Source organism: Lethenteron reissneri, chromosome 41 (assembly GCF_015708825.2).
Source record: "Lethenteron reissneri isolate LAM-NWPU_2019-01 chromosome 41, ASM1570882v1, whole genome shotgun sequence".
Classification (NCBI taxonomy): domain Eukaryota; kingdom Metazoa; phylum Chordata; class Hyperoartia; order Petromyzontiformes; family Petromyzontidae; genus Lethenteron; species Lethenteron reissneri.
In genome coordinates, this window is record NC_083819.1 from 846966 (window position 1) to 871880 (window position 24915).

Below are 24915 nucleotides of genomic sequence, written 5' to 3' on the forward strand. Positions count from 1 at the left end.
GGGCCTGTTGAAGGCCGCCTCGGCACGAGTTGACACACACACGCGCACACAAACACCGCAACGTCGTCATCAGCAGCAGCCCTGTTCAATCCACTGCTGAATGGAGGCCTCACCGAGCCGCATACACACGGCCAATAATCCCTGCACGGAAGTGCACGGACATACCGGGCCGGGTTCACTGCGTTCCAGCGCCTCGCATTGACCCCCCCCCCCCCCCCCCCCCAATAAAAAGAGGAACTTCTCTAGAATGGTCGAAACGAGTTACTTTAGCACGCTGGAGCGCCGTTGGGGGTCATTGTAGCCATAGCGCCGCTCTGGGTAATGCTACCAGTCATGTGCCGAATGTGAACATCAGTTTTGTTCGGTTTAACTTTATTTTCAAACTATACGAATCGAATATCATAACAAAACAGACCTGAAATAACCTAGATTAATCAATAGATAACTGCACGTTTGACATTGGGGATGGGTGCTCGTTACAAACCTCTATATAACGTATAAATGGAAGGGAGTTTGAATATACACAGTGGGCCCTCACCCACCCCCCCCCCCAAAAAAAACAACTTCAACAGCGCCAGCCCCCCACCCAACGCTCGGTCAAACTTGATCCAGCCCCTGCCTGCACGCAGCGGATGGGGCCGTCACTTGGTTTGGCCACGGCTTTGCTAAGCACTTGAAGCCAACCCAACCCTGACACTCTCGTCTTGCGTATGATGGTGGCAGCAATGTGTGCAGGAGCGAGCTTCGTGTCGAGCTCTGCTCGCCGCGACGAGACGGCTGCAGGAGAGAGCTCGTTGGTGTCGTCTGCCCCTTCTCTCCGGCTCGGTAGAAGGGGCAGACGACAGTGGTTTGTGTGCCGTGGCCACAGTCGCACTGCTGTCTTGCGCCGCCCGGACATGACAATGTGGGGAGCCGTTCCCGACCAATAGGTTTTGGACCCGAGGAATTCACCCCCCACCCCCCTCCTCTCTCTCTCTCTCACCACATCCCCAACTGGGGCGGGAGGACCTCACCAGAGGCGGGGTTTTGGGTGGATGGCACACGTGGCCAGAACGCTGCGACTGCTGCCTCCACCACCACCAACCACACCACAACAACCACCACCACCAACCACACCACAACCACGTGGCGAGAACGCTGCGACTGCTGCCACCACCACCACCACCAACCACATCACAACCACGTGGCCATACAACGCTGTGACGGCTGCCTCCACCACCACCACCAACCACGCCACAACCACGAGACGTTTCACTCACAACTTTGTGCTGTGTCAAGGTGGGTGGGTTTTTGTTGAGCCAGGGTTTTGACAGAGAGCTTCCACTACAAGTGTGGATGGGCTTTTGTTTTGTTTCTCTTTGCCTTTAAAAGATAAAAGTATTCTGTTAACTCTTGTATGGCACTGATGGCCGGATGCTTTTCTTGCTTACCAAAAAAAGTTGACTATGGTAAGGTTGTGGTTTTTTGTTTGCATTGTGTTTGTTTCAACATTATTATCAGCAGCTGCAGTAGCATTATCTGTTCACCGCTGAATGAGTGAATGCATATTGGCCTCATAACAGTTTATGTTTGTGTGTGTGTATAGGAATGCACGATGATGTGGGTCATCCTTTAATTACTCAGGGGAGTGCCCGATGTAACAACATGACCTATTTTGCCAGCGCGACCTGAATAACAGTGGTAATTATGAACAGTGACTTGTTCACGTTCAGTGACTTATTTAGTTACAAATAATTGACAAGTACTTCTCAAAATGTGCTATTTCATTGTAGCCGTGCGTCTTGGTCGCACAATGGCCCCACGTGCACACACCAGAAACGCGACGGCGCCTTTGATGGCCAACGCTGAGCCAACTTGGCGAGAGGGACACTCCGTGGCGGGGATCATCATCATCATCATCCCACCGTGGTCGACGTCTCGCGCGGCCAAGTGGCGAGCGCGCTGGTCACAAGGACGTTCGGCTGTCCAAACGAGATACGGCGTCGTGTTGAAGCAATCATGGGGGAAACACGGGCACAGGCGTGGAGCGTGAATCTGTCCACGTGCCACTCACAAGTGAAAGGACGAGCGGAGTTGTCTGTGTTAATCATTGGTAGAAGCAGCTATGATCCAGCCCTGTAAGCTAATATTCTCATCTGGTAAACACATTCATTATGCATTCTTACCACGGCAATATATCTGCGACCAAACTTCCCCAAGGCAATGTTTGGAGCACGCTTCGCAGCAGTGAGACATTTGTGAATGTCATACATGAATGACTCTGGTACGGCACTTTTCCCCATGACTTATTTAATCAGAGGATCTCACCATTGGCCCCTTTCATGTTTTTATTGGCACTGTACAGTATTCAATTCCCGAGTAAGATGACTGTGAGAAAAAAAAACTAACTCGACAATTGAAGTTGTTTCCAGTTTAATGTTTCCAATTCATTTGAATGGCTTGGCAATTACAGTACGTGACGTAGTCGTTTTGGTAATAGTTTGATTTGATAATGATGATGCCATGGTAGCGTGCCTTGTGTAACTGCCAGCGTGTGCGTCATGAGCATGGTGGGTTGTAATGATGGGACGTGACTGGCGTTATGCGTTGAGTGACCTACAGCTGAAGAACGTTTAAGTCGCCTTTACGTTCATGCTGGGAGAACATCAGCACACAAACGCGGTGCACTGAAACGCGTGAACACACCGACACAAAGTCATGGCGGCGTGATATCGCAATCGCTGTCGTATCGCGAAACCCGATCACATCCTGAAAATCACGGCAAGCCTCTCGTGCCCCCATCATCAACAGCAGCAGCCACTTGCCGCCACTCGCATCACGAGTGTGCACACAAGTGCTGTTACTGCTGCTGCTGCCTATGCACACAGAATGATTATGGGCGTCAGTGGGAGGTGAGATCACATTTTGGCTCCATAATATAGGTGCTTGTGTTGGGTGAGATCGCGTAAATATAAATGCGTCGTAAAAACCCGACAGCCAATTAGTAAGGTTTGTCACGTAAACAGAACGTGCCAATTCGTCACGAGTACAGCGCGCTGCTTGTGTACTGGAGAGCAAATCCACCGCATTTACTTCCTGGCTGTCAGAGCCGTGAGTTTGAGAGCTATTGTTCAAAGCCACCGAACGAGACAGATGAGAGAGACGAGAGAGAGGACGTCTGTCCTCCGGCCCACACACTTTCCCCGATAGAGCGACCGCTTTGGGGGTCTTCTGTATTTGTGTGTTGCCCGTCCAGTGGCGCGGCGACTGATTGTCAAACGTTGACGCGTCGGGAATTCGTGCCCAGCTCGCTGCTTGCTGAGCACTCACGTTGGGGATTTAAACCTCCAGCGAAGAAGACGAAGACTGCATCGTTTGATGATGCCATCGTGTCACGCTGACGCAAATGCATAATTACGCAGCGCTGCTGCTACTGCTGACAAAGCAAGTCATTCGACTCCTGTACGTACAATGTAGTCGTTCAAATCAAATAAAAACCCGTAAATTATTGCAAAAATGCAAGCTCATATAGTACATACATCGCTACGTCGCCAACAATTTTCTATCCACTGCTGGATGAAGTCCCACCCCCACTCTCAGTCCTAGGATGGCAGAATCCGTCGCCTGCACACGAGCCGATCTAATCGCTCCATCTCTCTCTTGGACGTCCTCGCGGGGTGGAATTCTCCCCTTTGGCGGCCGTGTCCACCGGTCTGCTCCATCATCCATTCTAGGCACGCGTCCCGAGCGAGTCCACTTCACGCGGTTTAAACAAAACTCGGGCAAGCAGCGCGCTGGGCCCTCTTTGTCTCGAGTCGTCAATGTGAGCGCGCTGGGCACAACTTGGCAGGCGGCGGGCGGCGGGCAGGAGACAGACGACGGTGTCGGGGCAGCTGGAGCAGGACGCGGCTAAGACCAGAGGCACACGGCGGACTCCCACGCGCACTCGCTGGTGGATTTCGCACGGTGCACAGAGGCTGTCTGCTTCCTGCGGGGTGCCGTGTGGGTGTGTGTGGGTGTGTGATAGTCGCTGTTCTAGGGCCCGGCACGCTCTCGTTTCGCTGCGGTGATGGGGGCATTCCCGTCGTGCCCAGATTCGACTGCTTTGGTGGCGGCGCGTTCGCGTCCCTCGCTGCGGGGTTCTGAAAGCGCCGCCTCTGCCGCCTCCTCTGCGCTTGTGCCGGGAGGGAGGCACGCGGAGCAGTCTTGGGGACACGTGTTGCGGCGTGGTCAATGCTCCACTGCCCCGCTGATTCACTCCCCTCGCTCGGACATACGCGTGTTCTCAGTCACACTGCTCACAGCCAATGAATGTGTATCAGCCAAATGAGCTGACGTGGGGTGTATTTTTAATCACAATGACTTCAGTTATATATTTGTTTTCTCTTTGGCTGCATATTCAGAACGTGTCACTGCAGAGCATGGTATTGTAAAACATCGAGAGGGAGAGAGAAGCGGTCATTATTTATTTTAGGAATTATACCCAATGAGCACGCTCGATTACTGTGGTACATTACACGGCATCGCATCGCGGCAGCACGCACAGTGCTGGAGAGCAGTGCATTGTCTCGTGACAATTGGAGCAATGTGACAACAGCGGCACTGCTGTGTATCGCAGATACAAACAAATAGTGGAATTAGCACACTGCCGTGCTGCCAGGTAGGTGCAGTAAATATGACTTCTGTCCTCAAGAGAGTATTTTATGATATGTGCAGCGTGGATGGGCTATTGAGACCGCCTTTGACGTGGTATGGACCCGTTCGGAAACCATGACGAAGTACAATCAAGTTTCACCACTGATGTCCTCTCTTGGCAGCAGCTTGGGGAGACATTCATCCAGGAGTGGATTGATCATGGCTGCTGACTATAATGGTGATGATCCTGTTGCTTATAACGGATGTTTTAATGTGTTTACCTAGGCGTGAGCGTCGCTTGATTTTTAATATCAGGAGTATGATGATGACGACCACGCATTGCAGAACACCTGCAGAAACTTTAGGCGCGTCTTCTCTTCACGTACTTATCAGTGCCATCAGCAGTGGCCTCAGACCACATCAACATTGTGGCTGAGTAATCTCAAGACTCAAACTAATGGCACAACCTTGAGATCCTGAACATTGGTATTTCGCCCACTTTTTTTTTGAAAATACGTAGGATGTTTTTATTTTTCCATAAAGAAGGGCCATACTTAAAAGCTTGAAACGTCTTGATGCTGCCCTCTGCCTCAGGGAGTTTATAGATCCATGGCTGACCACTCCGAGTAACTCTGTGGTGCAGTGGTCGTGTGCCCCGATGCGACTCGTCGTGCTGCATGGCGGCAGGCTACTCTGGCCGCAGAACTTGCCGCGTGTGGCGTTCACACTTTGTCTGCCAGGCGACAAGGCACTGGATGGTGGGTGGGTGGCCAACCACCCCGGCCAGTGTCTCGCCGACTCCTGCGTGAGCCAGGGTCCCCCAGTGGGACCTGACGTCGCCTGGCCTGTGCGTAGCACGGTGACCCCTCTGTGTGTGTGTGCTCCTAAAATAAAAAAAAAGGGCGTTGGCTACCCCCACGCTCTTCCGTTGCCAGTCCACGCACCTGGGATGGCTTTGCTACTGAATCATTCAAATTCGAAACCTCACTCAAAATTCACTTCTCACACTACATGTATTACTTCTCGAAGCAACGGACTGATGACTCTTCGTTGAATATATCGTTTTGTCGTTTGTTCAGCTCCCTTGTGAATGGATCGTCACGTTGCAGCACTGTGGAACTTGTCGTGATGATTATTGAGAATGGAATGCTGTTGAAAGGCATGATGCACACATACATTTACTTTATAGATTGTTGTACCAGATCGTAGTCAATGTGCAAACTCTGCAGGGATTATTTTCACCTTCGATATTTTCCAGAACACTTTTAGGCCGACTTTGAGTGGAGCTTGTCGGTATAAGGCACTACGGTTGGAACGCAAGGTACACCCTACACTTCTACGAAAGGTTTATAAAAAACAAGTATTATAAATGAGTCTTGAGACTCTGTGAGGTTTTCTAGGGTAGTTGATATGAGTTGAGGACACATTAAAAAACGTGCGATGAAGAATGTCAAACCGCAAGAAATTGGGTTGTTTAAACCACAACTATGTGTGGTCTTAGTCAACAGCTTTTACTAATTAAAAAAAGGCACCGATCTAGCTTGCAGTTGCCTAACAGGTTATGATGTGCAGTACAATAACATGCAACTACAGTTAGGATACTTAACATTCCGAAGAGCACGTCAAAGGCTAGGAGAGCTGATCTTGAAGTGTTTACTGTAACTATGCTGCAGTGGTATGCATGTGCACACAAAAACAATGTGTGCAGAAGTTTACACGCGGGGAAAAGCGGATTATGCATTGCACGACAACGCTGGTCACGTGGGTCCAATGGCCAGCCATGGTGCCTGCAGTCATGTTGGCTGTTGGAGTCTGAATCCGAGCTGAGGATTAATTATAGTGATATGCTTCTGGTTTTCAAGTTTAGATATTTAAGGACAATTTCGTATGTTCAAATCATTTGGATAACCTCTGTTATACGGGTTGTGTGTTTATAAATGTACGTGCTTACTTGACTGGTACCAGCAGTGTCAGATTGGCATCTCCGCAGGTGGTCTGTGAAGGACGCTGCTAGGGATTTGAAGGCAATCGCCCTCCAGTAACAATGGAGGGCAGAGGAGCGACGCTCACAACAACGAGCGGAGCGGCTAAAGTGCATAAAGTTAGCAGAGTTTGGAGCACAGGTGGTGCATCTTCCAGTCATCTCAGTCAAACCGTGGCCCCTGGATCTGTTTTGTGACCTCCTGCCAGCGGTCCCTCGACACTTCACGTGGCCTAAAAGTGCACCTAGTATGGCACAATTGCCGTGGAGACGTCACCGACACTTAGTGGCGAATGGCGGTTGTTGTTGTTCTTGTGGAATAGTATAAGGGGAGTCTTCGTGCCAATAAAAATGTCAGCCGACGTCATGTAACACGTGTTTTGGTGGGAATAGCATTGGCGTGGTGTCATGGAAGCGGTCACTTCAAGTGATGAACAATTTTCGGATTCATGTAATCTAAAAACCTTTTGGATAATCATAAATTTTGTGTCTATGCCAGATTTTCAGTTATTTCGATTAACTAAAAAAAAAATCACAAACACCTCGCTACTCCCGATTGATCTTTGTCATCTCAAGTCGTCTACCGAGAGGGCATGTCCATGGCTCAAGCTCCCTCCACCCCCTGCCTTACCACTCAGCACCTTCACTTTGCTACGCCACTCTCCGTACCGCAGTGCTTGGGCCACAAATTTGAAACGATCACCGACAATATTGCCCCCTTGTAGCATTGAGGTCTATGACCTTGAGAGGTAGGTCTGCTTCTTTGATGATGTCCACAGTAATTTCGTAGAGTTGCCCATCGCTCTCACAAGGTCTTAATTCAAATAAGCATTTAGAAGTAATGAAAATAACGTAACATGTTTTATTGTTACAGCAAGATTACATACAGAGAGCAGTAAACATAACAATGAGAAGAGTCAGGTAATAAGATACGGCTTTGAGCAAGCCTACTCATCAGCACTATAAAAAACATTTTCTGAAACCTCAATTGCAGAATATTATTGAAAGCATATTGGGAGAAAAGCGTGACTATAGGGAGATGAATACAGCAGAGCGGGAGTTATTTTAGAAAGTGAATTGAAAAGCAACACACCAACGTTCCTAAAGTACAACGTTTTCAATCGGCTAATATAACATTCGACAACATATGGATTGGAAACGTGGAAATTCACAAACTAAATGTAATAAAAACTGAAATGTTCACAGAGAAATGCAGAGAGGTGCATGCTTGTAATTAAACTGAGAGACAGAAGGAGGAGCCTACGGATAAGACAACAGATGCAGTCAGAGATATCTTGACAGGCAGGACACTTCGCTTGAAGGGGTGCAGACCGATGGTCACGACTAGTGACGGAATGACAGCCAAAGGAAGGCACACACCTGAGAGGACCTCCATCGTGGAGATGCAGCGATCAGATCACCTCGTGTGCAAGTGGCTCTGGACCACTCCGAGTAACTCTGTGGTGCAGGGGTCGTGTGCCCCGATGCGACTCGTCGTGCTGCATGGCGGCAGGCTACTCTGGCCGCAGAACTTGCCGCGTGTGGCGTTCACACTTTGTCTGCCAGCCGACAAGGCACTGGATGGTGGGTGTGGTGGCCAACCACCCCGGGCCAGTGTCTCGCCGACTCCTGCGTGTGTCAGGGTCCCCCAGTGGGTCCTGACGTCGCCTGGCCTGTGCGTAGCACGGTGACCCCTCTGTGTGTGTGTGTGCCCCTAACACAACAAAGGGTTTGGCTACCGCGTTTTTTTTCATTGCCAGCCCACGTGGCTGGAATAGTCATGTTCCCGCTTGCCGTAGACACTGAGTCATTGGCCAAATTGTAATTCGAAACCTCACTCAAAACTCACTTTTCACACTTCATATATTTCTTCTCACTATTTCAACAGACTCGTGATTGTTGTTGAATGTTTTTTTGTAGTTTGTTCAGTGCGCTCGTGAATGGCTCACCATGTTACATCGCTGTGGAACTTGTCGTTATGATTAATGAGAATTGAATGCTGCTGAAAGGTGTCATTCCAATTGGTAACTGTCAATGATTTGAGTGCTTTGTTGTCGAGGATATCATTGAATGATGACGGTAACCTATGGATACCAAATTCGTTTGATATCGCCGCACACAACGTAATGATTAAACACACTGGTAAAGCACACACGGGAACAGCACTTTGATGCGAGCAGTATTTATTTTGATTCAAAACCAGAATACCAGTCTTTAGTATGCAACCTGTGTTCCGGATAATGTATCATACTGATACGAAGGTATTGGTATGAATCAAACAGCAAATAAATCAGGCAACGCTCTGTATGTGAAAGTGATCAACATACAAAAACTAATACCAAAAGTAGACTCAACATCAATACAGACTTGGAACCACAGACCCGAAGTAGCTGTGATGCGTATTGATGGATGGACTTGAAGCCAGTCTGGTGGTGTCCTTCGTCAAAGTCGACGAGCAGGCGGCTTCTCCTGCCTGCTGGGGTCGTTGTGCGCGATGACACCGCGATGACTCCTCCGGTGCAGTGCGGCTCCACGTTCATGGCGCAATACCGCAGCGACACAGCCAGCAGCTGGCAGCAGCAGCATCAGCAGCTAGGCATCAGCAGCTAGCAGCAGCAGCTCGCAGTATCAGCTGGTATCATCAGCTAGCAGCAGCAGCTCCCAGTATCAGCTGGTATCATCAGCTAGCAGCAGCAGCTCGCAGTATCAGCTGGTATCATCAGCTAGCAGCAGCAGCTCGCAGTATCAGCTGGTATCAGCAGCTAGTAGCAGCAGCTCGCAGTATCAGCTGGCATCAGCAGCTCGCAGTATCAGCTGGCATCAGCAGCTCGCAGTATCAGCTGGCAGAACAGCTGGCATCAGCAGCTGGCAGAATCAGCTGGCAGCAACAGCTGGTAGCAGTAGCTGGTATCAGCAGCTGGCAGCAGCAGCTGGCATCATCAGCTGGCATCATCATCAGCTGTTTCAATCGGTGCTGAACTCCGACGAAGTGTGGACACGTGATCTCCTCGTGGATGTAGACAGCACAGCACTCTCTCCCCGTCAGGTGACAGCTGGACACACACATTCACCGTGATGATAGCCCACTGATTTGTCGTTGTAAAGTCACTGCTTAGCTCGTGTTGGTGACGACAAAGAACTCGATTGCCACAGTTCAGTTCAAGTCAGTGTTCTCTCTCTCTCTGCTGCGGATCTCCTCCTTGGGTCAGTGCTTATCTCCACGTATTCACCAACGACTTCTTCGTGCGTTCACTCTGCAACGACGGGACATCTTCAGATCCATCTCACAAACGGCTCCACTGCTGTATCGTTTCACCTTCTCGACTCCTGAAAGCGCCCCTATGGCTCCTTGCTCTTCATTACAGCTGTGTGACAGCTCCCCTCTGCTGCTTCTCCACTGCCTTCCGCTAGTCGTTCCCTTGTCTTGACGGCGTAGGGACGTGTCTCGTGATGGAGCGGCTCTCCAATGGCACGAGATATTCCCCTCGGGCCCCTGGACCACGCAGAGACGCAGCCACTACTGGTCTGCCCACAGTTCAGCGGTGGCATGCGTGGATATTCTAACATCGTGATTTGACCAATGTGTACATATTGATAACTTCAGTTCTCATCTGATCTTACCCATGGCAAAGCAGTGCTATCTCGCTCTTGCGAGGCAATGGAGGAGACCTTGCAAGTGTTTATTGGACCTCCACAGCTTGGCCATCAATGTTATCCTCCAGTGTTTGGCCTCGTGCTCCGTGCCTGGTAAGGCGCACAGCTGATGGCGATAACGAGCAGCTGCAGGAGGGGATGTCTCGGGCACGTTGTGAGTCAACCTCAAGGCCTTCTTACAGGGTCCTCATTGTCACAGAGCTCTCAAGTCAAGTTCGACTCCTGTCTGTGCTGCCAAGTTTATTTCAATTAAAAAAACACTTATGTAACAAACACAACGTTATTCAAGCACAGCAACTCACGCATTATTCTACTCAATTTGTTCAATCGTATACCCGCAACAATGATGAAGATATATGGAACATTGATTAAAATAGAGGCAAACTCTGGAGCGTTGCTGACCTGGCAGTGTCTCATCAGCACTCGGGCCTCCCAGTAGACACGCAGCATTGGCCCACAAGTTCCAAGTTGACCGAGCTACTTGAACCAATGCTCGTGAGGTGCCACGTATAGATAAGAGACTTCACTTGAAGATGCGGGCCCGACTTTGAAGCAACAACGCCCAGCAGCGGGACGAGCGTCAAGGGAGTCTTGGACCCCTCCAGCCCATCCCTGGTGGCCAAAGCTTCCATTTGGGGCCCCCTTGAAAACCACCATGAGGTTTGTTTTCAACAACAGTGTCAAGGAACGACAACATGTATGCACTCGTGTGATCGGGCAAGAGGGGGGGCCGCGACATATAGGCCAGGTGCCACCGTGAGAGACAAACCAACACATTAGGGCCCCACCTGACCGGTGATGTAGCTACGCCAAATTAAACCGCACAACACAAAATAAAAACATCGTTGGCGTCGTTGTGGAGAATGCTCGTAACAAACGAGACGAGCTACATCACCTCCATTTATACCCGTCTCTCCGTATAAAACTAAAATGTGCACAATCAATCGGCTTCACACGGCCTCCTACTGGAAGTGCACAATATCAGCAGCGTTGATGAAAAACTAAAACATCTGCAGAAATTCAAGTAAAACCGACGGAAGCTTTAGATTTACCTGAGACTCCAGACACAAAACATCCCTAATAAACCTGGCTGCTGTCCGCCTGATGAAGCTGGTTGTAATTACTGGTGCAACGTCGTACTCAGATTGCAAATGTTGTGGCTTGGCTCTCCAACACACCGGTTAATGCTGTACTAGTGACGAATTGCCACGTTCTGTTTACGTGACAAACCTTACTAGTTGGCTGTGTCGGGTGGTGGCGAGTTTAACGACACATTGATATTTATGCGATTTAACCCAAAAAAGCAATATTATGGATGATATTGGTCGTGAAAGCCTACTGCGTGTTGAACTGACAAAGAACCCCCCCCCCCATAGCCTCTAACAGACTATTGGGGCAAGTTCTATTAGCGAAGGCCGGCACGGCACACGAGGGGGGTTGAGTGGCCAGCACCACGCCCGGCCGCCTTTGTCTCCCCAGTGGCGATGTTCACTACACACCGCACCAAGTACTCATTTGAGACCAAGGAGAAGCTCTGGACCAGTTCAGATATTCGTCACTGGGGTTGGTGTTGGCCGTGAGCGGGACTCGAACTTGGGTGCCCAGCGCTGCGCGTTAACCGCTGCGCCACCGCTCCCCACTCCGCACACCGCCCACACAGGAACACACCGCGCTCCCCTCCCCCCACACACCCCCACCCCACACACCCCACACACCCCACCCCCACACACACCCCCCACACATCCCACCCCCACACACACCCCCCACACATCCCATCCCACACACCCTCTACACACCCCCCCCACACACCCCACACACCCTGCCGCACACACCCCACCCCCCCAACATACACCCCGCACCCACACACCCCACACCCCCCATACACCCCATCCCACACCCCCTCCACACCCCACACCCGCCCCCACACACCCCACACCCACCCCCCACACACCCCACCCCACCCACCCCACACCCCACGCCCCACACACCACCCCGCCCCGCCCCCCACCCACCCCACACACCACGCCCCACACCCCACCCCGCCCCCACCCACCCACCCACCCCCCCACACGGAGCCGGCGCTCGTCACACGCCCACCGCGGCCACGCGCTGAGCGCTGAGCTCCAACTCACCTGGGCAGAGTCACCTGGGCAGTCACCTGAGCTCTAAACTCACCTGGGCAGTCACCTGAGCCGAGCCGACGCCTGTTGCGTGGTGAGCATGCGTGCGTGTGAGTGTGTGTAGTGTTGGTGAGGATGCGTGCGTGTGTGTGAGTGTGTGTGTAGTGTGTGTAGTGTTGGTGAGCATGCGTGCGTGTGTGCGTGTGTGTGAGTGTGTAGTGTGTGTAGTGTTGGTGAGTGTGTGAGTAGTGTAGTGTGTGTAGTGTTGGTGAGTGGTGTTGCGTGGTTAGGATGCGTGCGTGTGTAGTGTGTGTAGTGTAGTGTGTGTGTGTGGTGTGTGTACTGTAGTGTGTGTAGTGTAGTGTGTGTAGAGTTGGTGAGGATGCGTGCGTGTGTAGTGTGTGTGTGAGTGTGTGTAGTGTGTGTAGTGTTGCGTGGTGAGGATGCGTGCGTGGTGTAGTGTGTAGTGTAGTGTGTGCGAGTAGGTGAGTGGTGTTGTGTGGTGAGGATGCGTGCGTGTGTAGTGTGTGTGTGCTAACAGCACTTGCCCCTACAGTCTGTGAAGGCTATATGGGGGATCTTTTGTGTAGTGTTGCGTGGTGAGGATGCGTGCGTGTGTGTGAGAGTGTTGGTGAGTGTGTGTGTGTAGTGTTGGTGAGTGTGTGTGTAGTGTTGGTGAGTGTGTGTAGTGTTGGTGGGTGTGTGTGTAGTGTTGGTGAGTGTGTGTGTAGTGTTGGTGTGTGTGTAGTGTTGGTGTGTGTGTAGTGTTGGTGTGTGTGTGTAGTGTTGTTTGGTGAGTGTGTAGTGTTGGTGAGTGTGTGTGTGTAGTGTTGGTGTGTGTGTAGTGTTGGTGTGTGTGTAGTGTTGGTGAGTGTGTGTGTAGTGTTGGTGAGTGTGTGAAGTTGGTGAGTGTGTGTGTGTAGTGTTGGTGTGTGTGTGTGTAGTGTTGGTGAGTGTGTGTGTAGTGTTGGTGTGTGTGTGTGTGTATTGTTGGTGAGTGTGTAGTGTTGGTGTGTGTGTGTGTAGTGTTGTTTAGTGTTGGTGAGTGTGTGAAGTTGGTGAGTGTGTGTGTGTATTGTTGGTGAGTGTGTAGTGTTGTTGGTGAGTGTGTGTGTGTAGTGTTGGCGTGTGTGTGTAGTGTTGGTGAGTGTGTGTGTGTAGTGTTGGTGTGTGTGTAATTAAGCACCACGTGTGCTTTGGTGGTTCTCTGATGTGATCTCGAAGTCTGCGTGGACCACGGTGGTGGTGGTGTGAGCTCGACTCGGTGTGCAGTGAGCATCGCCACTGGGGAGACAAAGGCGGTCGGGCGTGGTGCATGGCCACCCCCCCCCCCCCCGTGTGCCGTGCCGGCCCCCATAGCTGCTTGCCCCGACACTCTTTCAAAGGCTGCACGGGGGATTTTTGGTGTGGTGAGCCGCGTGTTGTTGTTGTTGTTGTTCTAGAGGGGGGGGGGGGGTGTTTGTTGATGTGTGGTGAGTCGTGTTGTTGTTCTAGAGGGGGGGGGGTGTTTGTTGATGTGTGGTGAGTCGTGTTGTTGTTCTAGAGGGGGGGGGGTGTTTGTTGATGTGTGGTGAGTCGTGTTGTTGCTGTTGTTGTTCTAGAGGGGGGGGGGGGGGTTGTTGATGTGTGGTGAGTCGTGTTGTTGCTGTTGTTGTTCTAGAGGGGGGGGGGGGGGGGTTGTTGATGTGTGGTGAGTCGTGTTGTTGCTGTTGTTGTTCTAGAGGGGGGGGGGTTGTTGTGTGGTGAGTCGTGTTGTTGTTGTTGTTCTAGGGGGGGGGTGTTTGTTGATGTGTGGTGAGTCGTGTTGTTGTTCTAGAGGTGGTGGTTGTTGATGTGTGGTCACCTGTGTTGTTGTTGTTCTAGGGGGGGGGGTGTTGATGTGTGGTGAGTCGTGTGTTGTTGTTCTAGAGGGGGGGTGTTTGTTGATGTGTGGTCACCTGTAGGCTATCTTCACGAGCCACGTTGCCTGCTGGTGTTTTGTGTACAGTGTGTGTTGTGTACAGTGTGTTGTGTACATTGTGTTGTGTACAGTGTCTGTGTGTTGTGTACAGCGTGTTGTGTACAGCGTGTTGTGTACAGTGTTGTACTTGATACGCGGTGCCGTCTAAGCTGAGAGATTCTCGCATGTGAGTTGTACTGCGTTCGTCAATGAAGACCCCCCGTTGTAGTTGCCTACTTCTGTGTATGTCCACGAGTGGTTCTGTAACACGCAGTAATGTTGAGTGTGTTGTGAATAGCACCGTTATTGTTCGTCGTTAATCCGTATGCATGTCGTAGCCTATATAAGAAGAGTCCTGTTTGTGTATTTAATGTTGTAGTGTGCACACCAGTCGTCATAATAGTTTGCTAGAAGCGGGGGGGGGGGGGGGGGTGTCTCTGCACGTGTTGTTGTTGTTGTGGGGAGCGGTGGCGCAGTGGTTAGCGCACCGCCCCACCAACCCCGCGAGTTCGATTCCCGTTCACTGCCAACTTCGGTAACGAATACCTGAACCCGCTTCTGGGCCTCCCCTAGGTCGACTCAACCTCAAATGAGTACCCGGTGCGGTGTGTGAACATCGCCACTGGGGAGACAAAGGCGGCCCCCTAGAGTCTCGTAAATAAAACTACGGGGGGGGGTCTTTGTCTTTGCTGTGTCTGTGTTGATGAGAACATCGATCACAGAGCCCTCTTTGTCTCACCCCTATTGCTTGTGACCCCTCCAAGGGCCGTGTGGGTTGACCATACTTCACCACGCTGGTCACAGTGGGGGGCCTGCGTCTGCCCCCCAAGGGCGCCACAGACAGTCACCATTGGCGCTCAGGCCTCGGGGTTCCATTCACCTCGTAGAATGCCACGCTCGTCCTGATAGAGATCGATAATACAGGGGGTGTAAGCTGTGTGTGTGTGTATAGCACACTGTGTGTGTGTATAATACACCGTGTGTTTGTGTGTGTGTATAATATACTGTGTGTGTGTGTATAATACACACTGTGTGTATAATACACTGTGTATAATACACCGTGTGTTTGTGTGTGTGTGTATAGCACACTGTGTGTGTGTATAATACACCGTGTGTTTGTGTGTGTGTATAATACACTGTGTGTGTGTATAATACACTGTGTGTATAATACACTGTGTATAATACACACTGTGTGTGTGTATAATACACACTGTGTGTGTGTATAATACACTGTGTGTGTGTATAATACACTGTGTGTGTATAATATACTGTGTGTGTGTAATACACTGTGTATAATACACTGTGTATAATACACTGTGTGTGTATAATACACTGTGTGTGTGTATAATACACTGTGTGTTTGTGTGTGTGTATAATATACTGCGTGTGTATAATATACTGTGTGTGTCTAATATACTGTGTGTGTATAATATACTGTGTGTGTGTAATATACTGTGTGTGTATAATATACTGTGTGTGTATAATATACTTTGTGTATAATATACTGTGTATAATACACTGTGTGTATAATATACCGTGTGTGTATAATACACTGTGTGTGTAATACACTGTGTGTGTGTGTATAATACACTGTGTGTGTGTATAATACACTGTGTGTGTATAATACACTGTGTGTGTATAATACACTGTGTTTGTGTGTGTGTATAATACACTGTGTGTGTGTGTATATATAATACACTGTGTGTGTATAATATACTGCGTGTTTGTGTGTGTGTGTAATACACTGTGTATGTAATACACTGTGTGTGTAATACACTGTGTGTGTATAGCACACTGTGTGTGTGTATAATACACACTGTGTGTGTGTATAATACACACTGTGTGTGTGTAATACAATGTGTGTGTGTGTAATACACTGTGTGTGTGTAATACACTGTGTGTGTGTAATACACTGTGTGTGTGTAATACACTGTGTGTGTATAATACACACTGTGTGTGTGTGTAATACACTGTGTGCGTGTAATACACTGTGTGTATAATACACTGTGTGTGTGTAATACACTGTGTGTATAATACACTGGTGGTGTGTATACACTGGTGGCTAAATACTGGTAAACTGTGTGTATAATACACTGTGTGTGTATAATATACTGTGTGTGTATAATACACTGTGTGTGTATAATATACTGTGTGTGTATAATATACTGTGTGTGTATAATATACTGTGTGTGTATAATACACTGTGTGTGTATAATACACTGTGTGTGTGTATAATACACTGTGTGTGTAATACACTGTGTGTATAATACGCTGTGTGTGTGTGTAGTACGCTGTGTGTGTGTAATACGCTGTGTGTGTGTGTGTAATACGCTGTGTGTGTGTGTAATACGCTGTGTGTGTGTATATATAATACACTGTGTGTGTAATACACTGTGTGTGTGTATAATACACTGTGTGTGTAAAACACTGTGTGTGTGTATAATAGACTGTGTGTGTAATACACTGTGCGTGTGTGTGTGTATAATACACTGTGTGTGTGTGTAATGCACTGTGTGTGTGTATAATACACTGTATGTGTGTGTCTATAATTCACTGTGTGTATAATACACACATTCGGAAAATATCAGGGGTCAATTCCTGACGAGTATATTTAGCATATGAATAGTGTACACAGTGATAACAACTGCTTTGTAAATATGGGAAGGTTAACCCCCTAGTTCGCAGCAAGATCACCAACCACACTTTTTGTCGTCGTCGTGTTTGGTGTGTCGCCCTCAATGCTGAGTCCCCAAGGCAGGCGCATGGTGGCGGTGTTGGTGGTGACCATCGGTGTGCGCTTGTGGTGGGGTCAAGTGTGAGTAACCCGGCCGCCTCGCCCTAGACGCCTGGCTCGCGTGGAAGAGGAGGCCGACGATTTCATCCCATAATCAGGAGGCCGTTCTGCCATCAGTGGTTGGCGCTGGTAATCGTGCGACCTCTCACTGGCATCATCAAGTCTGTGGCCCTCTGCCCTCTGTGCTGATGGAGGCTCATTGCCTTGCAACGTTAGCCTATAAGTCACGTAGATAGACAAAAAACTACGACGTTATATGGGGGATCTTTGTATGTGTGTGCACATTTGTGTGTGCGTAGGTTTTATGCATTTGTGTCTGTGTACGTTTGTCTCTGTGTGCGCACACAAGTCTTGTGCCCTTAAAGTGCACCTGACTGGGCACAAGCGCCATGGGGGCATCACTGCCACTTGAGTGGCAAACGTCAGTTGTTGTATGCACGTGTATGTACACTATGGATGTATGAGTGTGTCTGTGTGTACTCAAGAAGGATGAGTGGTCTACGATGTCAACAGCAGCAGAGAGGTGTAGAGGCATTTTGAGTGAAAGCGATCCACGTTCTGAAGATAAATCATTTACCATCCACGTAGGAGAATAAGCTGCCGTGGGTCTTGGAGACCATGAAGGGAGAAATGCTTGGAGAGGGAAGATAATCTCTCATCCCGAAGACGTTTCTGAAGAAAGGGCGATTGAGAAAGAATAGATGTTTGCAGGGGTGTTTTGAGGTCCAGTGTATATTTTCAGGATGGAAGTGACAGGAGCGGTATTGATAGCTAAGGAAACAGCACCGGATTAGATGAGGCATTGACAAAGCTGGTGATGTTGGGAGTCATGGTGGCAAGACAACGAGGGGTTAATATTGGTGGACAGAGAATTGAGGATGAGAGAACATGTTTTTAGTATTGGAGGTGATTGTTGCAACAACAACAACAAGTCATGGTGGAAGGCTGAAGGATGTCAGGCACGTGGTGGGGAGATGTATTGTAACAGGCAATAGGAGGGGCTACAATCCATGACGTATTCATATAAATGGGAGAAGAGTTGTTGGCAAGTGATAAGAGCAGTGCAGAACGGGATGTTCCATGAATGCAGGAGTTAGGTTACAGTCCTGAAAAGAGAATAAGGATTTCCGGCATCATCTGTGATCAAATGGCTTTGGGAGACGATTTGTACGTTGCCAGAGATGACCGATACGATTTGATGAGAGACCTCCCAATACTGGTTGTGGATTACAAAGTCAGATGTGTTTTCTTCTATCCTCTCTAAAATCTATGACCGATGATTTATTTCCCAAAGGAGGAGGGTGGATTGTGATGCAGGGAGATGGGGAGTTTCTAGAAGAGGTACGACTCTTCAGAAGTGACGAGAGCATTCACAGCAGCAGACAAGGTGGCATCCCAGGGCTACCAAGGGGCATTGCAGCACGGACCGAGAGACAGAATGCAAGAGCAGAAATGTTAACTACTTCGCCTCGTATACAGGAGGTTGTTCAATCCCGAGCCGGACTCCTGTATATTTGGAGTTTGCATATCTCTCTCCCCGTGGTCGTGTGGATGATTTTTCTCCAGGTCCTCCGGTTTTTCCCCTCCACATTTAGGAACATGCGGTTAGAGCATTTGGCTGCTTTACATTTCCACATGATGATAAGCCACTTTGGTAAGCTATCATTTGTGGCCAGGTCGCTTCTGAGAAAGAGCTGCATAGCTCACTTGAGCCAGAGGCAAGCCTGAGCTGTGCCGTCGCGAGGAATATTGGCGATTGAGTTTGAGAGGGGTGGTGACAGATTGCCCTCGATAGCTGACAGTGCCTCTAGAAGCCTGCAGTCCCCCCATATTGCATACGGGATATGTGGCCTACATGGGGATCTTTGTTTTATGTGTTTGTGTATTAAAGAAAGTTTATTTAGTGTCTGTTGCATATGCATGTGTGTGTATTTTCATGTATGTGCATGTGTGCATCTGTATTGTTCTCATGGCAGGGAGCGGTGGGGCAGTGGTTGGCACACCGCTACGAACCCAGCAACCCGCTCATGACCAAGACCGGTGACTAATAGCTGAACCGCTCCTGGGCCTCCCCTAGGTCGACTCAACTGCAAATGAGGACCTGGTCCACCTTGTGTAAACACAAGCACGGGGGAGACCAAGGCGGCTGGGTGTGGCGTTGGCCACCCGCCCCCTCGTGTGCCGTTCCGGCCTTCATAGGTGCTGCTCGCTAACAGCACTACCAGTCTGTTGAAGGCTGTTTGAAGGGTCTTCTTGTTTCTGTCTTCTGTTCCCAGGGTGACCCGGGTTGCTGGCGGTATGACTTTCCGAGGCCGGGTAGGAATCTGGGTCAGTGGCACTAAACTCCGTGACATGGACATGGAGGAGTTTGCAGAGACCTGCCGGTGAGCACGAAGGGGGGGGGGGGGCAGTGACGTCAGGGTTTGGGCTAATGGCTGCCTCAAATAAACTAACGCCAATTGCACCAAACATCACTGCACCTCCTTGCTTTGACATTCTTTCTCAAAGACACCGGTGGAACCATCAACCGCATTAGAACTTCGACGGACCGATGCGCAGGTCTCCTTCATGAATGGAAAATCAAAGACACGGACCCATAGATATGCATTATAGACGACAAGCCACAGTTCTGTGATTGTGGCCATGCAATGCAAACTATGGACAGTCTGCACTCCTTCAACGGACGAATAGCAAACTACACAAACTCTCTCCTGAAGCTGCTCTTGGCAACCACATTCAATATTGGAATTTAGCTCTTGGCAACCACATTCAATATTGGAATTTAGCTCTTGAGCATATAGAATTGCACCATTACGTGGATGTTATGGAGACGCATACTTCCATATGCTTGTAGCATGTATATACAGATTAGTGCCACTTTCTCTCATGGTTTTAGAAGAGAGAAATGTATTCATTTGAAGTAATACTCTGACAAGCTCCCAACATGTGAAGCGACAAGTCTTGATATAATTTCCCAAAAAACGTGCGGCACAACCCCGAAAATACATCGAAGAGCTTTACAGCACCGCTGCGAAAACCTACACGGTAGTGCTGGAGCCTCTCCTTTATTCAGCCGGTCTAGAGACGATTGAGATTCAGTCTGTGAGTCTCGTATTGTTGTGGACATACACTCCGCACCTATTCACACCGGAGATTAATCGCAGTGTGCCCGAGTGCCGTGCGAGCCTTTCGGATCACCCGACCTATATTTCCATTGGCGACTCCACTCGTATGTGGCCCCTGACCACCACGTGAATTGCACCCATCCACACAAACACGTGCCTATGTCACACGCTGGAGGCTTGTGTACCATTACCCGGAATGCCCAGAGGTCTGAACGGCTGTGACGGCATGCACAATATCGCCTCCGTCTCTCGCGGACTCGCACCGACCTCGGCGCGCATCCACCGCGGTCATCCCAAGCATGGCTCTCGTGCCGCCCATCCGCCTTGCCTTCTCCCTCGCGCGTCTTCTGTAAACAATCCCTCCAGAAGTGACCGAGGTGTGTGCTCACGTACGGCCTGCCGAGGTAGTGAAAGTCCTATACTGCCCACGGTAAGCAAAATGATCTCCATCCCTGGGTTAGACAAATACGGAGAAAGAAGACATCCTTGACACACTTCCTGTCCAGTCTCGAACCCGTGAAGCCACTTTCTGCTCGGCAAACGGTGACTTTTAACAACCATTAGATGATGCTAATGACTATTTGTGTTCTGAGTTATATAACAGTTCCAAGTCGATGACACGTGTGCAGTGATTCAGGTGCTATGACGGAGGGTCGTCCAAAATGTGGCCTTTTATATCGGTTTTCTTTTAAGGCTGTGGTGTTGTTAACAATGTGAGTTCTTTGTTAAATATGCGGTCTCGGTAAATTCCACAGTAATGGAATTACTGAATAGTACGCGGAAGCTGATAATTACAGCATGTCATGTAAGAAGCTGTCTTTTTATTGTTACCTTTTGAGTCACCCGTGTGTGTGTGTGAACTAATTTGTGTGTATATATCCCATTAATTGACAGTATTTTTTTCCTTTTAGGGAAAAGAAAATAGAAGTGATAAAGGTGATGTTAATACACAGACACGACTGTGCTAAAATATTACTTCAATGTCGTTTACAAGATGCACATATAACATTCTTTCTTATGAAATTTACAAATATAGCCCTTGTATTTTAAGCAGGGTTTGTCCACATTTTTCAATTCCAGTTTGAAGCGAGGATTAACCAGAAAGCTCGTCTATTTATAGAACAATGCGTCAGCATTTCTTAATTTAGCACCGCAAAGCAAAATGCACAACTATACTGTACCAGATTCACAACATTCAAAATCCAAAAGATGAAAGTGAACGATACAAACTCTTTGGTTCTTTCGGTAAAGTCACGTAGGTAGAAAAAATAATAGATCACCACGTTTCGATCGCAACACAAGCAATCGTCTTCAGGTGAAGAAGAGGGGGAATCTGCCGAGGCAGGCTGTTTATCAAGGTTTAGAGATGGGCGGAGCAGCTAATGTTATAATGTAGGAGCGAGCAGGAGAGAGCGAGTAGGAGAGAGAAGTTTGGTTTGGAAATATAAGCTCAGCAAGGGCCGAACTCAGCTAGGGCCCGGAAATTTGAGAGTCGGCTAATATTGGCAGGTAGGAAGGGAACATCAAAGCAGTTACAACTTTACCTGGTTGATCACATCCTTCCAATGATTGCTTAATTTGTATCCATCTTCTCGGTTGAAGTTATGTCTGTGTTTATAAATCTGGATGGCTTCATGGACAAATCTTTGATGGTAGCTCGAAGGTTTGCAGAGTACCTTGGTCTCGGAAAAAAACAATATCGTGTGAGCCCACCGCGTTCAAACAGTGATCAACCACGGTAGAGGTATTGGTTCTGCCGTGTTTCAAATCTGCCTTGCGTTTGCGAACACGGTCCGAGACATGTTTTGTTTTCCCAATGTAACCGCTACCGCAGACACAACTTAGTTTGTAGACACCAGGGTAGTGCATGTCAGGAATCACATCTTTCACAGATGGGATCAAATCACGGATTTTGTGTACTGTGTTGAATCGAACCTGGATCTTGTGTTAGTTCAAGATTTTGGAAATCTTTTGCAAAAGATTTCCAAAATCGAACCTGGATGTTGTTTGTTCAAGATTTTGAAAGTTGGATGCAAATGAGTGCTCGTGTGACGGTCAAGATAACGGAGTAAAAAAAAAGTAGAATCGAGACTGATTGAAGAAGAAATTATACGGTACAACGTCGCGTATCCGACTCGCTGGGGATTGAGGTATAGGCGGATATGTGAAAAGGTCAGATATGGGAACAGCTTTGGAAGACGACAGTTACACCGTGTGCCAATGCTGCCCCAGGTGCGGGTGGTTGATTGGTCAGGGCGGACATGGGAAGGTCAGGTTGGCGACGTTATCCTGTACAAACGACGCAGTGAAAAACGAGATGGTTAAATAATTCTCAATTGAATTGCAACCCCCAAGATTTCATAATTAAATCTCTAGCGTGGCGTGATAATTTACATCATTAACTTGATATATAAAGGAGTGACACAAACATGCCTTCTATCAACGTTATACATTTTTCGAGTTTGTTTCGTGAAAAAATATGATTTGTTGTAATCGTCACGTAATGCAACATATATCTTCTCACTGTCTGAAGTAATATTAACAATCCAGTGGAGGGTTACTCTTTGCAAGTGTACCGAGGCAACGAACGCCTCTGCTCGTGCCGAATGCTATCGTAGTGGGTGATCCCTTTGCACCGCAGTGCCACAATATCCATCGTTCAATCCCTGACTTGTGATGCTCACCGCCGTTGTAAATTGGTTTGTGAATCTGTCCTGAGCCTTTTCTAGGTTGACAATGATACGGTCAACACTGACCACATGGAGGTTCTGGTGTGAGTGGGTCCATTGACCTTTTTTGTGTACTTTCCGGCTTTAATATAGGTGCCCGCTAATGGCGCATGTCCCAGTAGACTCCAGTGTATGCAGTCTCAGAGGAGGGTTTTTGCACGTGGAGAGCGGTAGTTTAGCGTTTAGCACGTGGCGCTGCGCACATGGCGACCCAAGTTCGGTTCCCGCTCGCGGCCAACACCAGTGACGATTATCTCAACCGGTCCTGGGCCTCCCCTAGGTCAACTCGGCTTCAAATGAGTACCTGGTGCGGTGTGTAAACTTCGCCACTAGGGAGACAAAGGCGGTCGCGCGTGGTGCTGGCCACCCACCCCCTTGTGTGCTGTGCCGGCCTTCATAGGTGCTAGGCTAACAACACTTGCCCCTACAGTCTATTAAGACTATACGGGGATCTTTGTCTGTTGATCTTTTTGCAGATAAACCAGACCCGGCCTCTGAGCGAGCAGGGCTCCTTCCAGGTGCTCATCCACCGGCTCACGGAGGAGATGTACAATGCCAGCACCGGGGATGCACGAGCACGCAGAATCATAGATGACTTCCAGGTGCGTGTCCTTGTCATTATCATCGTCGTCATTGTTATTCTCATCCCCAAATCACTATTTGTAAGGTCTAAACAAGGTCCATGCAATAATCTCAAAGTATGTTCAATTCGACTGTAAAGCTGTGATATGAATATACCAAATTTGAATAGAATATGTAATGTATGAATTGTTCAGAGTGATTTTATCATTGGCACACAAGAGACGAGACATTTCTGGTTATGTCGGTGGTGAGGTGTGAACTCATAGGTCCTGAAGCTCATGGAGTGTGGTTCCGTGTGGGCTCGCAGGAGTACATCACCTCCAGGCCAGGCATGGTGGTAATGGACCCCCTGGACAGCATAAAGACCCTCCTGGACCGAGAGGTCACCTACTCGCTCATCAGACACCTACAGCAAGGGGGAACAGGTCAGCGGCACACCTGTGTGTGTGTAGGGGGAGCGGTGGCACATGGATTGGTGAGCTGCGCTACAAACCCGGCCATCCATGTTCGATTCCCGCTCACGGCCACCAATGTCATTGATGATTATTTGAACCGGTCCTGGGTCTCCCCTAGATCAACTCGGCCTAAAATGAGTACCTGGTGCGGTGTGTAAACATCGCCACTGAGGAGACGAATGGCAGCCGGGCCTGGTGCTGGCCACCTACCCCCTCGTGTGCCGTGCCGGCCTTCATCGGTGCTCGCTAACAGCACTTGCCTCCACAGTCTGTGAAGGCTATAGGGCGAGGGGGTATCTTTGTCTTCGTTAACATAAACACTTGCAGGTCAGCTTGTCCATTACCCATCTTGATTTTACCAAGTCTGCATTGTGAGGAGCTCGTACACCACTGAGAGGTCTGGACAGAGTCCCATCAAGTGGGCTCCTCCGACAAGTTTAAAGGATTATTCTTTGGTTTTTTCGGTAAAGTCACATATAAAAATAAAATAATAAATTAAATAATAGCATACGACGTTTCGATTGCAACACAAGCAATCATCATCAGGTATAATGAAATAGCGACATAGAATATAACCAGAAAACTATAGACAGACATATAAGCAGACAGATATCACCAAGATACATAGAGAGAACAACCCAGGTACCTGGGTTGCTCTCTGGTTATATTCTATGTCGCTATTTCATTATACCTGATGATCATTGCTTGTGTTGCAATCGAAACGTCGTATGCTATTATTTAATTTATTATTTTATTTTTATACGTGACTTTACCGAAAAAACCAAAGAATAATTCCTGCAGTCACGAAAGCTCCAAAATTAAGTTTAAAGGAATTTGCTGGGTCATGTAGCCCACGAACAAAGCTACTGCATGCCTCAAGGAGCCTATTTGGCTGCATCGAGGGGGCTAATTGGGGACATGA

At 48.8% G+C, this 24915-nt stretch overlaps 1 pseudogene; it reads left to right on the forward strand.

Moving 5' to 3' along the window:
- The first annotated feature begins 725 nt into the window (after window positions 1-725).
- The window catches only part of LOC133352533 (inositol-tetrakisphosphate 1-kinase-like), a 33844-nt pseudogene continuing 9654 nt past the window's right edge, over window positions 726-24915 (forward strand).